This window comes from Chrysoperla carnea (assembly GCF_905475395.1).
Source record: "Chrysoperla carnea chromosome X unlocalized genomic scaffold, inChrCarn1.1 SUPER_X_unloc_44, whole genome shotgun sequence".
Lineage (NCBI taxonomy): Eukaryota > Metazoa > Arthropoda > Insecta > Neuroptera > Chrysopidae > Chrysoperla > Chrysoperla carnea.
Window position 1 is genome coordinate 24,827 of NW_025408172.1, and position 18,913 is coordinate 43,739.

Below are 18,913 nucleotides of genomic sequence, written 5' to 3' on the forward strand. Positions count from 1 at the left end.
AAAGCTAAGAAAGCTTCTGTTGCCAAATCATCTCCTACAAAAATTAAAAAAGCAGCACCAAAAAAGAAATGATCTGTTACTTTAATAATATATTGAAATATTTCATTATTTTTGCTAAAAAATGAAAATAACATAGGCCTTAATACAGGCCACAAATTAATATTTGATAAGAGTAAATTATTTTTTGTATAAATATTTTATAAAATAATAGTTTAGAAACATTTGCCACAGTCAGTACCACGGATGGGTGGCCACTTGAGAATACTGTGTGCGGTTGCATTTTTATTTAAAATATATGGTATAATAAATAAGTATATATTTAAATTGATTACTTCATTGAAAATTTTAATAATATACTTTAATATTAATGATATTTATGAAAAATATATATTTGTAAAAATTTTCATTTATTACTGGCAACAGCCATACCACGTTGAAAACACCGGTTCTCGTCCGATCACCGAAGTTAAGCAACATTGGGCACAGTCAGTACTTGGATGGGTGACCGCTTGGGAACACTGTGTGCGGTTGCCTTTTTATATTAAAAATATAAATTATTTTTCTTCTTTTCTTTTTTTTTACACACCATATATAAATATATGTTATTTAGAAATGTAAACCTTTTATATTATTCATCAACAAATAAATATTATTTTTTGTATAAAATTTTATTGCATTTATAACTCATATCATGGTTACTTTAAAGCGAGAAGTTTTTTTAATATTTCAAATGAATATAAAATAATATAAATTTTATGAAATTTATTTATTTTTAGAAATAGCAATCGCTTATAATTATAACAAAATTTTAATAATGTTTAATTTTATTTCAATAATTTATATTATATATATATATATATATATATATATATATATATATATATATATATATTTTTTAATAAAAATAATATACTCTTATTTAATAATATATGTTGGTCCTATATATATAGGACCGAAAATATTTCTTATTTGTTTTTTTTTTTTTAAATTGTCATTTAAAACGCTTATGCACGTTCTCCACGAATACGTCTTGCCAATTGTATATCCTTAGGCATAATTGTAACACGCTTTGCATGAATTGCGCATAAATTGGTATCTTCAAATAAACCTACTAAATAGGCTTCACTAGCTTCTTGTAATGCCATAACAGCTGAACTTTGAAAACGTAAATCGGTTTTAAAATCTTGTGCAATTTCACGTACTAAACGTTGGAATGGTAATTTACGAATTAACAATTCAGTACTTTTTTGATAACGACGAATTTCTCGTAAAGCTACTGTACCAGGACGATATCTGTGTGGTTTTTTTACTCCACCAGTTGCTGGTGCACTTTTACGTGCAGCTTTCGTTGCTAATTGTTTTCTTGGTGCTTTACCACCAGTTGATTTACGTGCAGTTTGCTTGGTTCTAGCCATTTTCAAATAATAATGTTTTTACAAAAAAACACACAATTTTAAAAATTATATTCGACAATTTGATACTACAAAGTCAAATGTTTAAATGCGAAATAAATGTGTTGTATTTATATTTATATGAAATTTCAAAATTTTTGTTGTCATATCCTATTGGATAGCTATCAGAGTATGGACTAATCAAATTGTATAGGCGTGGCTTAAAAAATCTTTAATGCTTTATATAAAAAGGCACAATTGTACCGGCGCTCACATACATTACAATACTTGTGAGGTTAACACACGTGTTATCCGTTCGTTAAAATATTGTAAATAATTTTTTATTAAAATGACTGGCAGAGGAAAAGGTGGAAAGGGTCTTGGAAAAGGGGGTGCAAAACGTCATAGAAAAGTTTTGCGTGATAATATCCAAGGTATTACAAAACCTGCAATTCGTCGTTTAGCACGACGAGGTGGAGTAAAACGTATCTCTGGTTTAATTTATGAAGAAACACGTGGTGTACTTAAAGTATTCCTTGAAAATGTTATTCGGGATGCTGTTACATATACTGAACACGCAAAACGTAAAACAGTTACAGCTATGGATGTTGTATATGCATTAAAACGACAAGGTCGTACTTTGTATGGTTTTGGAGGTTAAGAAAATATAATAATTTACTTAAAATATTTAGTAAATTTATTAAAGAATATTTAATACATCCGATAAATTTAAACAGGCTTTCCTTTTTGGGAAGCCACTAATTTTATTTATATAAGAGTAAATAAATTTGTTAATAAATATAACATATTATATAATTTGTTTACAACAAATTATTTTGTTTATAACATACATTACCAAATATTTTTATTTTTTTTTTTTATTGTAATATATCTGCAATAATAAATTATAATTTGTATATTATCTATTTTATTTTACAATAACTTATTGAATTTTTGAAAAAATTTTATTATAAATTAATATACTATTATATTTTTTATATATACAAGTTAAGAGTAACAAGTATCGATAGGAGATTATCGAATTTATAACTAATAAAACATTTCGCCTTAATCAAAGAAAATAAAGATTTTGCTATACCATTTTTTATACTTTCAATAAATAATTTATTATTAAATTTTTATTATTTCATTTATTTTTTAAAATTATTAAAAATATTTTTCTAATAATTATAAGCGTACATAAACAAGTAGTAAATGTAAAATGAAAATAATAAAGGTAATGTAATGCATTTGCATTACACTGATTTACGATATATATTCCGCGATATCCTTTATTATATTTAAAATTAATAATATTGATATACTAATAATAGATATATTCAAGCTATTAATATATAAAATTTTATATTAAATATGATATTAATAATTGTTTATTTAATTTTTTTGTATATATAAAAATAATTTACTCTTATTTAAAAAATTTGATGGCTCTCTTAAAAAGAGAGCCATTTTTATATGTTGATGTATTTTTATGTTATCAATTAAATAATATTTTCGATTTATTTATTTTGAACTTGTATATTTTGTAACAGCTTTAGTACCTTCACTAACAGCGTGCTTTGCCAATTCACCAGGTAATAATAATCGAACTGCGGTTTGAATTTCCCGACTTGTGATTGTTGAACGTTTATTATAATGTGCTAAACGTGATGCTTCAGCAGCAATACGTTCAAAAATATCATTAACAAAACTGTTCATGATACTCATAGCTTTACTAGAGATACCAGTATCAGGATGCACTTGTTTTAATACTTTGTAAATGTAAATTGCATATGATTCCTTGCGCTTCCTCTTCTTTTTCTTATCACTCTTTGATATATTTTTTTGAGCTTTGCCAGCTTTTTTTGCTGCTTTTCCACTTGTTTTTGGTGGCATTGTTACAAACAATTAATATACACAGATAGTTACAGAACACCAGTCAGTATATGTATGAGCGTGTCGTGTATACAACTAGCGTATTATATACGCGAAGATGGATATAACAATAAAAATGAATACTACTCTCTGATTGGCTGAAAATAATACTATAAGGTGATTGGTTTATTTTTAAAGTTTTATATTTTATAAATATTATAAATTAAAATACCCAAATAACATTTTAAACATTTATGTTACAATCCCCGTAACGTACACATCTGTGTGATTATATTTACAAAAAAAAATATTAATTAAATAAATTTATTCGCTATGTCTGGACGAGGTAAAGGTGGTAAAGTAAAGGGAAAGGCAAAGTCAAGATCAAGCCGAGCAGGATTACAATTTCCTGTTGGAAGAATTCACAGATTATTACGAAAAGGAAATTATGCTGAACGAGTAGGTGCTGGTGCCCCAGTATATTTGGCTGCTGTTATGGAATATTTGGCTGCAGAAGTTCTCGAGTTAGCTGGTAATGCTGCCCGTGATAACAAAAAAACACGTATCATTCCACGTCATTTACAATTGGCAATTCGTAATGATGAAGAATTAAATAAATTATTATCTGGTGTAACAATTGCTCAAGGTGGTGTATTACCAAACATTCAAGCAGTGTTATTACCAAAGAAAACTGAAAAGAAAGCATAAATTAAAAACATTGCATTAATTTTTATAATAATAATACATCGATCATAGGCCTTTTAATAAAAGGCCACAAATTTATTTAAAATAAGAGTAAAAATTATTTTTATAAATAATATATTATAATATTTTTTTAAAGAATCAATTTAAATAATTATAAATTAATGATTCTTTTTTTTTTTTTTCTTTTTTATATGTTATTATGGAAATAATTCATCATATTATGATGACATTTAGGTAACATATTATAAGAATATTCATAAAATATTATCAAAATAATATTGTATTATGATGATATTTAGACAAAATATTATAAGAATATACACAAAATATTATCAAAATAATATCATTAGATAACAAAACTGTTCATGATACTCATACCTTTACTAGAGATAAAAGTATCAGGATGCACTTGTATTAATACATATTATCACAACATCACAAAATATTTTTTAAAAGGAAAAATTTTTTAAAAATTATTATAAAATTTGATTGAATTAAATTTCAATTTATTTTTTTAATAATTAAAGAAAAAAAAAAGCATATAAACTTTCTATTGAAAATGTTATTTTCAACTAGATGGCCAAGTGAACTTTGTTACACAAACAATATATGACGTATTCGTTATTTAAATAATCAGTATCCTTTGATATTATATCAATACGTTACTCTCTTCTTTTGATACATATTAATAAAATTTCAATTTATAAGATTTTATGTCAATTATATAAATAATATTATAAATTTTCTAAATACATAAGTTAAGTAACAAAAAATTTGAATAACAAGATAAATTTATATATTATGTTTTAATACTCGATACTATAATATATCGCATCCGTTACCAATTATTCGGTATCCTTTGATTTATACACAGAATGAACCAAAAATATGTATCAAATTTATTTTATTTATTTATATATTTAATATTATTATTATTATTTTATATTACAAAGTTTCTTAACGAAGCTTACAATGATTTCTCATATCGTACTTAACAAAATTATTTAGATCATATAAAATTTAAATTGTTAAAAAATTTTTATATTTATTATTATTATTTATTTTTATTAAAATTACATAACATAAAATTAATAATATTTTAATAATTATATAAATTAATTCTTATTTAAAATAATCTTATATTAATCTCAACAAATACTCTAATAATATATTTTGTCATAAATTTTTTTATATTTAAAATAAATATTATAATATATAAATACTTATATCAGTATAAAATTTCTTTATATAATTATGAAAAAATTAATTTAATAGTTAATTATTGATATTAATGCATAAATAAAAGTATTTTCTAATGAAATATATTTTGTCAATGTTCGATTAACACATTTCATAATAATACGTTTTCATTATTGACAAAAAAAGTTTTTCTAAAAATGAAATCTTATACTATAATATATATATTTATATATTAAATTTTTTAATTATTTATATACTAATAATTTATAATAAATCGATATTAAATAAAAAATAAAAATATATACTTTTTAAGTTTACCTTAAAAATATTATTGTTTTGTATGATTGAAATAATTAATATTAAACTATGTTTATTAATAATTGTTAATAAAAAAATTAAATATATTTTAATTTATAAAATAAATATTATTATTAAATTTATAATTTATTATTTTATATATTATAGAAATTGAAAAAATAAATCATGTTTACTACGACAGTAAATTAGAAATACTATTTAATTTTTATGTGTTTTCTACATGGTACTTTGACTTACATAGGGACTTATATTATTGTGAATAATGATATAATTGAAAACCTTTATTTTTTATTTGATAGAATTATTATATTTTATCATTTAAATATTTATAATAAATACATTATTTTTATAAAGTAAAAAATATGGCCGAAGAAAATTCTACAGCTGTTGCAGCAACTGCGGTTACTGCTGCTTCTACAACACCAACAAAAAAAGCAACAGCTTCTGGTGCTAAACGTACAAAACAACATTCAAAACCAACACATCCACGTACATCAGAAATGGTTGTTAACGCAATTAAAAATTTAAAAGAACGTGGTGGTTCATCATTACAAGCAATTAAAAAATATTTAGCTGCAAATTATAAAGTGGATTCTGATAAAATTTCACCATTTATTAAAAAATATTTAAAAGCTGCTGTAACTGAGGGAGCCTTGGTACAAACTAAAGGTAAAGGTGCATCTGGTTCATTCAAATTGGCTGCTTCCGCTTCATCTAATTCTTCAGCTAAATCAAAAGTATCCAAAAAAGAAAGTGGAGCAAAAGGTTCAGCAAAGAGTGCTAAAAGTAAACGGGCACCAAAAGAAAAGAAAGCCACAACTACATCATTGGCAGCCAAAAAGCCTAAAGCAAAAAAAGCGACTCCATCATCATCAACTGCTGCTAAAAAAGTTACTGCAAAATCATCAGCGGCATCAAAAAAAGCACCAGTTAAAGCAAAACCAGCAAAAAGTACAAAATCCGCTGCCAAAAGTAGCCCTGCTCGTAAACCGAAAGCACCAAAAGCTAAGAAAGCTTCTGTTGCCAAATCATCTCCTACAAAAATTAAAAAAGCAGCACCAAAAAAGAAATGATCTGTTACTTTAATAATATATTGAAATATTTCATTATTTTTGCTAAAAAATGAAAATAACATAGGCCTTAATACAGGCCACAAATTAATATTTGATAAGAGTAAATTATTTTTTGTATAAATATTTTATAAAATAATAGTTTAGAAACATTTGCCACAGTCAGTACCACGGATGGGTGGCCACTTGAGAATACTGTGTGCGGTTGCATTTTTATTTAAAATATATGGTATAATAAATAAGTATATATTTAAATTGATTACTTCATTGAAAATTTTAATAATATACTTTAATATTAATGATATTTATGAAAAATATATATTTGTAAAAATTTTCATTTATTACTGGCAACAGCCATACCACGTTGAAAACACCGGTTCTCGTCCGATCACCGAAGTTAAGCAACATTGGGCACAGTCAGTACTTGGATGGGTGACCGCTTGGGAACACTGTGTGCGGTTGCCTTTTTATATTAAAAATATAAATTATTTTTCTTCTTTTCTTTTTTTTTACACACCATATATAAATATATGTTATTTAGAAATGTAAACCTTTTATATTATTCATCAACAAATAAATATTATTTTTTGTATAAAATTTTATTGCATTTATAACTCATATCATGGTTACTTTAAAGCGAGAAGTTTTTTTAATATTTCAAATGAATATAAAATAATATAAATTTTATGAAATTTATTTATTTTTAGAAATAGCAATCGCTTATAATTATAACAAAATTTTAATAATGTTTAATTTTATTTCAATAATTTATATTTATATATATATATATATATATATATATATATATATATATATATATATTTTTTAATAAAAATAATATACTCTTATTTAATAATATATGTTGGTCCTATATATAGGACCGAAAATATTTCTTATTTGTTTTTTTTTTTTTAAATTGTCATTTAAAACGCTTATGCACGTTCTCCACGAATACGTCTTGCCAATTGTATATCCTTAGGCATAATTGTAACACGCTTTGCATGAATTGCGCATAAATTGGTATCTTCAAATAAACCTACTAAATAGGCTTCACTAGCTTCTTGTAATGCCATAACAGCTGAACTTTGAAAACGTAAATCGGTTTTAAAATCTTGTGCAATTTCACGTACTAAACGTTGGAATGGTAATTTACGAATTAACAATTCAGTACTTTTTTGATAACGACGAATTTCTCGTAAAGCTACTGTACCAGGACGATATCTGTGTGGTTTTTTTACTCCACCAGTTGCTGGTGCACTTTTACGTGCAGCTTTCGTTGCTAATTGTTTTCTTGGTGCTTTACCACCAGTTGATTTACGTGCAGTTTGCTTGGTTCTAGCCATTTTCAAATAATAATGTTTTTACAAAAAAACACACAATTTTAAAAATTATATTCGACAATTTGATACTACAAAGTCAAATGTTTAAATGCGAAATAAATGTGTTGTATTTATATTTATATGAAATTTCAAAATTTTTGTTGTCATATCCTATTGGATAGCTATCAGAGTATGGACTAATCAAATTGTATAGGCGTGGCTTAAAAAATCTTTAATGCTTTATATAAAAAGGCACAATTGTACCGGCGCTCACATACATTACAATACTTGTGAGGTTAACACACGTGTTATCCGTTCGTTAAAATATTGTAAATAATTTTTTATTAAAATGACTGGCAGAGGAAAAGGTGGAAAGGGTCTTGGAAAAGGGGGTGCAAAACGTCATAGAAAAGTTTTGCGTGATAATATCCAAGGTATTACAAAACCTGCAATTCGTCGTTTAGCACGACGAGGTGGAGTAAAACGTATCTCTGGTTTAATTTATGAAGAAACACGTGGTGTACTTAAAGTATTCCTTGAAAATGTTATTCGGGATGCTGTTACATATACTGAACACGCAAAACGTAAAACAGTTACAGCTATGGATGTTGTATATGCATTAAAACGACAAGGTCGTACTTTGTATGGTTTTGGAGGTTAAGAAAATATAATAATTTACTTAAAATATTTAGTAAATTTATTAAAGAATATTTAATACATCCGATAAATTTAAACAGGCTTTCCTTTTTGGGAAGCCACTAATTTTATTTATATAAGAGTAAATAAATTTGTTAATAAATATAACATATTATATAATTTGTTTACAACAAATTATTTTGTTTATAACATACATTACCAAATATTTTTATTTTTTTTTTTTATTGTAATATATCTGCAATAATAAATTATAATTTGTATATTATCTATTTTATTTTACAATAACTTATTGAATTTTTGAAAAAATTTTATTATAAATTAATATACTATTATATTTTTTATATATACAAGTTAAGAGTAACAAGTATCGATAGGAGATTATCGAATTTATAACTAATAAAACATTTCGCCTTAATCAAAGAAAATAAAGATTTTGCTATACCATTTTTTATACTTTCAATAAATAATTTATTATTAAATTTTTATTATTTCATTTATTTTTTAAAATTATTAAAAATATTTTTCTAATAATTATAAGCGTACATAAACAAGTAGTAAATGTAAAATGAAAATAATAAAGGTAATGTAATGCATTTGCATTACACTGATTTACGATATATATTCCGCGATATCCTTTATTATATTTAAAATTAATAATATTGATATACTAATAATAGATATATTCAAGCTATTAATATATAAAATTTTATATTAAATATGATATTAATAATTGTTTATTTAATTTTTTTGTATATATAAAAATAATTTACTCTTATTTAAAAAATTTGATGGCTCTCTTAAAAAGAGAGCCGTTTTTATATGTTGATGTATTTTTATGTTATCAATTAAATAATATTTTCGATTTATTTATTTTGAACTTGTATATTTTGTAACAGCTTTAGTACCTTCACTAACAGCGTGCTTTGCCAATTCACCAGGTAATAATAATCGAACTGCGGTTTGAATTTCCCGACTTGTGATTGTTGAACGTTTATTATAATGTGCTAAACGTGATGCTTCAGCAGCAATACGTTCAAAAATATCATTAACAAAACTGTTCATGATACTCATAGCTTTACTAGAGATACCAGTATCAGGATGCACTTGTTTTAATACTTTGTAAATGTAAATTGCATATGATTCCTTGCGCTTCCTCTTCTTTTTCTTATCACTCTTTGATATATTTTTTTGAGCTTTGCCAGCTTTTTTTGCTGCTTTTCCACTTGTTTTTGGTGGCATTGTTACAAACAATTAATATACACAGATAGTTACAGAACACCAGTCAGTATATGTATGAGCGTGTCGTGTATACAACTAGCGTATTATATACGCGAAGATGGATATAACAATAAAAATGAATACTACTCTCTGATTGGCTGAAAATAATACTATAAGGTGATTGGTTTATTTTTAAAGTTTTATATTTTATAAATATTATAAATTAAAATACCCAAATAACATTTTAAACATTTATGTTACAATCCCCGTAACGTACACATCTGTGTGATTATATTTACAAAAAAAAATATTAATTAAATAAATTTATTCGCTATGTCTGGACGAGGTAAAGGTGGTAAAGTAAAGGGAAAGGCAAAGTCAAGATCAAGCCGAGCAGGATTACAATTTCCTGTTGGAAGAATTCACAGATTATTACGAAAAGGAAATTATGCTGAACGAGTAGGTGCTGGTGCCCCAGTATATTTGGCTGCTGTTATGGAATATTTGGCTGCAGAAGTTCTCGAGTTAGCTGGTAATGCTGCCCGTGATAACAAAAAAACACGTATCATTCCACGTCATTTACAATTGGCAATTCGTAATGATGAAGAATTAAATAAATTATTATCTGGTGTAACAATTGCTCAAGGTGGTGTATTACCAAACATTCAAGCAGTGTTATTACCAAAGAAAACTGAAAAGAAAGCATAAATTAAAAACATTGCATTAATTTTTATAATAATAATACATCGATCATAGGCCTTTTAATAAAAGGCCACAAATTTATTTAAAATAAGAGTAAAAATTATTTTTATAAATAATATATTATAATATTTTTTTAAAGAATCAATTTAAATAATTATAAATTAATGATTCTTTTTTTTTTTTTTCTTTTTTATATGTTATTATGGAAATAATTCATCATATTATGATGACATTTAGGTAACATATTATAAGAATATTCATAAAATATTATCAAAATAATATTGTATTATGATGATATTTAGACAAAATATTATAAGAATATACACAAAATATTATCAAAATAATATCATTAGATAACAAAACTGTTCATGATACTCATACCTTTACTAGAGATAAAAGTATCAGGATGCACTTGTATTAATACATATTATCACAACATCACAAAATATTTTTTAAAAGGAAAAATTTTTTAAAAATTATTATAAAATTTGATTGAATTAAATTTCAATTTATTTTTTTAATAATTAAAGAAAAAAAAAAGCATATAAACTTTCTATTGAAAATGTTATTTTCAACTAGATGGCCAAGTGAACTTTGTTACACAAACAATATATGACGTATTCGTTATTTAAATAATCAGTATCCTTTGATATTATATCAATACGTTACTCTCTTCTTTTGATACATATTAATAAAATTTCAATTTATAAGATTTTATGTCAATTATATAAATAATATTATAAATTTTCTAAATACATAAGTTAAGTAACAAAAAATTTGAATAACAAGATAAATTTATATATTATGTTTTAATACTCGATACTATAATATATCGCATCCGTTACCAATTATTCGGTATCCTTTGATTTATACACAGAATGAACCAAAAATATGTATCAAATTTATTTTATTTATTTATATATTTAATATTATTATTATTATTTTATATTACAAAGTTTCTTAACGAAGCTTACAATGATTTCTCATATCGTACTTAACAAAATTATTTAGATCATATAAAATTTAAATTGTTAAAAAATTTTTATATTTATTATTATTATTTATTTTTATTAAAATTACATAACATAAAATTAATAATATTTTAATAATTATATAAATTAATTCTTATTTAAAATAATCTTATATTAATCTCAACAAATACTCTAATAATATATTTTGTCATAAATTTTTTTATATTTAAAATAAATATTATAATATATAAATACTTATATCAGTATAAAATTTCTTTATATAATTATGAAAAAATTAATTTAATAGTTAATTATTGATATTAATGCATAAATAAAAGTATTTTCTAATGAAATATATTTTGTCAATGTTCGATTAACACATTTCATAATAATACGTTTTCATTATTGACAAAAAAAGTTTTTCTAAAAATGAAATCTTATACTATAATATATATATTTATATATTAAATTTTTTAATTATTTATATACTAATAATTTATAATAAATCGATATTAAATAAAAAATAAAAATATATACTTTTTAAGTTTACCTTAAAAATATTATTGTTTTGTATGATTGAAATAATTAATATTAAACTATGTTTATTAATAATTGTTAATAAAAAAATTAAATATATTTTAATTTATAAAATAAATATTATTATTAAATTTATAATTTATTATTTTATATATTATAGAAATTGAAAAAATAAATCATGTTTACTACGACAGTAAATTAGAAATACTATTTAATTTTTATGTGTTTTCTACATGGTACTTTGACTTACATAGGGACTTATATTATTGTGAATAATGATATAATTGAAAACCTTTATTTTTTATTTGATAGAATTATTATATTTTATCATTTAAATATTTATAATAAATACATTATTTTTATAAAGTAAAAAATATGGCCGAAGAAAATTCTACAGCTGTTGCAGCAACTGCGGTTACTGCTGCTTCTACAACACCAACAAAAAAAGCAACAGCTTCTGGTGCTAAACGTACAAAACAACATTCAAAACCAACACATCCACGTACATCAGAAATGGTTGTTAACGCAATTAAAAATTTAAAAGAACGTGGTGGTTCATCATTACAAGCAATTAAAAAATATTTAGCTGCAAATTATAAAGTGGATTCTGATAAAATTTCACCATTTATTAAAAAATATTTAAAAGCTGCTGTAACTGAGGGAGCCTTGGTACAAACTAAAGGTAAAGGTGCATCTGGTTCATTCAAATTGGCTGCTTCCGCTTCATCTAATTCTTCAGCTAAATCAAAAGTATCCAAAAAAGAAAGTGGAGCAAAAGGTTCAGCAAAGAGTGCTAAAAGTAAACGGGCACCAAAAGAAAAGAAAGCCACAACTACATCATTGGCAGCCAAAAAGCCTAAAGCAAAAAAAGCGACATCCATCATCATCAACTGCTGCTAAAAAAGTTACTGCAAAATCATCAGCGGCATCAAAAAAAGCACCAGTTAAAGCAAAACCAGCAAAAAGTACAAAATCCGCTGCCAAAAGTAGCCCTGCTCGTAAACCGAAAGCACCAAAAGCTAAGAAAGCTTCTGTTGCCAAATCATCTCCTACAAAAATTAAAAAAGCAGCACCAAAAAAGAAATGATCTGTTACTTTAATAATATATTGAAATATTTCATTATTTTTGCTAAAAAATGAAAATAACATAGGCCTTAATACAGGCCACAAATTAATATTTGATAAGAGTAAATTATTTTTTGTATAAATATTTTATAAAATAATAGTTTAGAAACATTTGCCACAGTCAGTACCACGGATGGGTGGCCACTTGAGAATACTGTGTGCGGTTGCATTTTTATTTAAAATATATGGTATAATAAATAAGTATATATTTAAATTGATTACTTCATTGAAAATTTTAATAATATACTTTAATATTAATGATATTTATGAAAAATATATATTTGTAAAAATTTTCATTTATTACTGGCAACAGCCATACCACGTTGAAAACACCGGTTCTCGTCCGATCACCGAAGTTAAGCAACATTGGGCACAGTCAGTACTTGGATGGGTGACCGCTTGGGAACACTGTGTGCGGTTGCCTTTTTATATTAAAAATATAAATTATTTTTCTTCTTTTCTTTTTTTTTACACACCATATATAAATATATGTTATTTAGAAATGTAAACCTTTTATATTATTCATCAACAAATAAATATTATTTTTTGTATAAAATTTTATTGCATTTATAACTCATATCATGGTTACTTTAAAGCGAGAAGTTTTTTTAATATTTCAAATGAATATAAAATAATATAAATTTTATGAAATTTATTTATTTTTAGAAATAGCAATCGCTTATAATTATAACAAAATTTTAATAATGTTTAATTTTATTTCAATAATTTATATTTATATATATATATATATATATATATATATATATATATATATATATATATATTTTTTAATAAAAATAATATACTCTTATTTAATAATATATGTTGGTCCTATATATAGGACCGAAAATATTTCTTATTTGTTTTTTTTTTTTTAAATTGTCATTTAAAACGCTTATGCACGTTCTCCACGAATACGTCTTGCCAATTGTATATCCTTAGGCATAATTGTAACACGCTTTGCATGAATTGCGCATAAATTGGTATCTTCAAATAAACCTACTAAATAGGCTTCACTAGCTTCTTGTAATGCCATAACAGCTGAACTTTGAAAACGTAAATCGGTTTTAAAATCTTGTGCAATTTCACGTACTAAACGTTGGAATGGTAATTTACGAATTAACAATTCAGTACTTTTTTGATAACGACGAATTTCTCGTAAAGCTACTGTACCAGGACGATATCTGTGTGGTTTTTTTACTCCACCAGTTGCTGGTGCACTTTTACGTGCAGCTTTCGTTGCTAATTGTTTTCTTGGTGCTTTACCACCAGTTGATTTACGTGCAGTTTGCTTGGTTCTAGCCATTTTCAAATAATAATGTTTTTACAAAAAAACACACTATTTTAAAAATTATATTCGACAATTTGATACTACAAAGTCAAATGTTTAAATGCGAAATAAATGTGTTGTATTTATATTTATATGAAATTTCAAAATTTTTGTTGTCATATCCTATTGGATAGCTATCAGAGTATGGACTAATCAAATTGTATAGGCGTGGCTTAAAAAATCTTTAATGCTTTATATAAAAAGGCACAATTGTACCGGCGCTCACATACATTACAATACTTGTGAGGTTAACACACGTGTTATCCGTTCGTTAAAATATTGTAAATAATTTTTTATTAAAATGACTGGCAGAGGAAAAGGTGGAAAGGGTCTTGGAAAAGGGGGTGCAAAACGTCATAGAAAAGTTTTGCGTGATAATATCCAAGGTATTACAAAACCTGCAATTCGTCGTTTAGCACGACGAGGTGGAGTAAAACGTATCTCTGGTTTAATTTATGAAGAAACACGTGGTGTACTTAAAGTATTCCTTGAAAATGTTATTCGGGATGCTGTTACATATACTGAACACGCAAAACGTAAAACAGTTACAGCTATGGATGTTGTATATGCATTAAAACGACAAGGTCGTACTTTGTATGGTTTTGGAGGTTAAGAAAATATAATAATTTACTTAAAATATTTAGTAAATTTATTAAAGAATATTTAATACATCCGATAAATTTAAACAGGCTTTCCTTTTTGGGAAGCCACTAATTTTATTTATATAAGAGTAAATAAATTTGTTAATAAATATAACATATTATATAATTTGTTTACAACAAATTATTTTGTTTATAACATACATTACCAAATATTTTTATTTTTTTTTTTTATTGTAATATATCTGCAATAATAAATTATAATTTGTATATTATCTATTTTATTTTACAATAACTTATTGAATTTTTGAAAAAATTTTATTATAAATTAATATACTATTATATTTTTTATATATACAAGTTAAGAGTAACAAGTATCGATAGGAGATTATCGAATTTATAACTAATAAAACATTTCGCCTTAATCAAAGAAAATAAAGATTTTGCTATACCATTTTTTATACTTTCAATAAATAATTTATTATTAAATTTTTATTATTTCATTTATTTTTTAAAATTATTAAAAATATTTTTCTAATAATTATAAGCGTACATAAACAAGTAGTAAATGTAAAATGAAAATAATAAAGGTAATGTAATGCATTTGCATTACACTGATTTACGATATATATTCCGCGATATCCTTTATTATATTTAAAATTAATAATATTGATATACTAATAATAGATATATTCAAGCTATTAATATATAAAATTTTATATTAAATATGATATTAATAATTGTTTATTTAATTTTTTTGTATATATAAAAATAATTTACTCTTATTTAAAAAATTTGATGGCTCTCTTAAAAAGAGAGCCGTTTTTATATGTTGATGTATTTTTATGTTATCAATTAAATAATATTTTCGATTTATTTATTTTGAACTTGTATATTTTGTAACAGCTTTAGTACCTTCACTAACAGCGTGCTTTGCCAATTCACCAGGTAATAATAATCGAACTGCGGTTTGAATTTCCCGACTTGTGATTGTTGAACGTTTATTATAATGTGCTAAACGTGATGCTTCAGCAGCAATACGTTCAAAAATATCATTAACAAAACTGTTCATGATACTCATAGCTTTACTAGAGATACCAGTATCAGGATGCACTTGTTTTAATACTTTGTAAATGTAAATTGCATATGATTCCTTGCGCTTCCTCTTCTTTTTCTTATCACTCTTTGATATATTTTTTTGAGCTTTGCCAGCTTTTTTTGCTGCTTTTCCACTTGTTTTTGGTGGCATTGTTACAAACAATTAATATACACAGATAGTTACAGAACACCAGTCAGTATATGTATGAGCGTGTCGTGTATACAACTAGCGTATTATATACGCGAAGATGGATATAACAATAAAAATGAATACTACTCTCTGATTGGCTGAAAATAATACTATAAGGTGATTGGTTTATTTTTAAAGTTTTATATTTTATAAATATTATAAATTAAAATACCCAAATAACATTTTAAACATTTATGTTACAATCCCCGTAACGTACACATCTGTGTGATTATATTTACAAAAAAAAATATTAATTAAATAAATTTATTCGCTATGTCTGGACGAGGTAAAGGTGGTAAAGTAAAGGGAAAGGCAAAGTCAAGATCAAGCCGAGCAGGATTACAATTTCCTGTTGGAAGAATTCACAGATTATTACGAAAAGGAAATTATGCTGAACGAGTAGGTGCTGGTGCCCCAGTATATTTGGCTGCTGTTATGGAATATTTGGCTGCAGAAGTTCTCGAGTTAGCTGGTAATGCTGCCCGTGATAACAAAAAAACACGTATCATTCCACGTCATTTACAATTGGCAATTCGTAATGATGAAGAATTAAATAAATTATTATCTGGTGTAACAATTGCTCAAGGTGGTGTATTACCAAACATTCAAGCAGTGTTATTACCAAAGAAAACTGAAAAGAAAGCATAAATTAAAAACATTGCATTAATTTTTATAATAATAATACATCGATCATAGGCCTTTTAATAAAAGGCCACAAATTTATTTAAAATAAGAGTAAAAATTATTTTTATAAATAATATATTATAATATTTTTTTAAAGAATCAATTTAAATAATTATAAATTAATGATTCTTTTTTTTTTTTTTTCTTTTTTATATGTTATTATGGAAATAATTCATCATATTATGATGACATTTAGGTAACATATTATAAGAATATTCATAAAATATTATCAAAATAATATTGTATTATGATGATATTTAGACAAAATATTATAAGAATATACACAAAATATTATCAAAATAATATCATTAGATAACAAAACTGTTCATGATACTCATACCTTTACTAGAGATAAAAGTATCAGGATGCACTTGTATTAATACATATTATCACAACATCACAAAATATTTTTTAAAAGGAAAAATTTTTTAAAAATTATTATAAAATTTGATTGAATTAAATTTCAATTTATTTTTTTAATAATTAAAGAAAAAAAAAAGCATATAAACTTTCTATTGAAAATGTTATTTTCAACTAGATGGCCAAGTGAACTTTGTTACACAAACAATATATGACGTATTCGTTATTTAAATAATCAGTATCCTTTGATATTATATCAATACGTTACTCTCTTCTTTTGATACATATTAATAAAATTTCAATTTATAAGATTTTATGTCAATTATATAAATAATATTATAAATTTTCTAAATACATAAGTTAAGTAACAAAAAATTTGAATAACAAGATAAATTTATATATTATGTTTTAATACTCGATACTATAATATATCGCATCCGTTACCAATTATTCGGTATCCTTTGATTTATACACAGAATGAACCAAAAATATGTATCAAATTTATTTTATTTATTTATATATTTAATATTATTATTATTATTTTATATTACAAAGTTTCTTAACGAAGCTTACAATGATTTCTCATATCGTACTTAACAAAATTATTTAGATCATATAAAATTTAAATTGTTAAAAAATTTTTATATTTATTATTATTATTTATTTTTATTAAAATTACATAACATAAAATTAATAATATTTTAATAATTATATAAATTAATTCTTATTTAAAATAATCTTATATTAATCTCAACAAATACTCTAATAATATATTTTGTCATAAATTTTTTTATATTTAAAATAAATATTATAATATATAAATACTTATATCAGTATAAAATTTCTTTATATAATTATGAAAAAATTAATTTAATAGTTAATTATTGATATTAATGCATAAATAAAAGTATTTTCTAATGAAATATATTTTGTCAATGTTCGATTAACACATTTCATAATAATACGTTTTCATTATTGACAAAAAAAGTTTTTCTAAAAATGAAATCTTATACTATAATATATATATTTATATATTAAATTTTTTAATTATTTATATACTAATAATTTATAATAAATCGATATTAAATAAAAAATAAAAATATATACTTTTTAAGTTTACCTTAAAAATATTATTGTTTTGTATGATTGAAATAATTAATATTAAACTATGTTTATTAATAATTGTTAATAAAAAAATTAAATATATTTTAATTTATAAAATAAATATTATTATTAAATTTATAATTTATTATTTTATATATTATAGAAATTGAAAAAATAAATCATGTTTACTACGACAGTAAATTAGAAATACTATTTAATTTTTATGTGTTTTCTACATGGTACTTTGACTTACATAGGGACTTATATTATTGTGAATAATGATATAATTGAAAACCTTTATTTTTTATTTGATAGAATTATTATATTTTATCATTTAAATATTTATAATAAATACATTATTTTTATAAAGTAAAAAATATGGCCGAAGAAAATTCTACAGCTGTTGCAGCAACTGCGGTTACTGCTGCTTCTACAACACCAACAAAAAAAGCAACAGCTT

The 18,913-nt window shown here is 23.6% G+C and overlaps 3 non-coding genes across 3 annotated transcripts; all 3 read left to right on the plus strand.

Annotated features, from left to right (window-relative positions):
- The first annotated feature begins 415 nt into the window (after positions 1 to 415).
- LOC123304371 lies at positions 416 to 534 on the plus strand. The gene has a single exon (XR_006536397.1). It is a non-coding gene; the product is annotated as a 5S ribosomal RNA (ribosomal RNA).
- Positions 535 to 6,905: 6,371 nt separating this feature from the next.
- LOC123304372 lies at positions 6,906 to 7,024 on the plus strand. Its single transcript, XR_006536398.1, has one exon. It is a non-coding gene; the product is annotated as a 5S ribosomal RNA (ribosomal RNA).
- Positions 7,025 to 13,393: 6,369 nt separating this feature from the next.
- Positions 13,394 to 13,512, plus strand: LOC123304368. The gene has a single exon (XR_006536394.1). It is a non-coding gene; the product is annotated as a 5S ribosomal RNA (ribosomal RNA).
- The last annotated feature ends 5,401 nt before the right edge of the window (positions 13,513 to 18,913 follow it).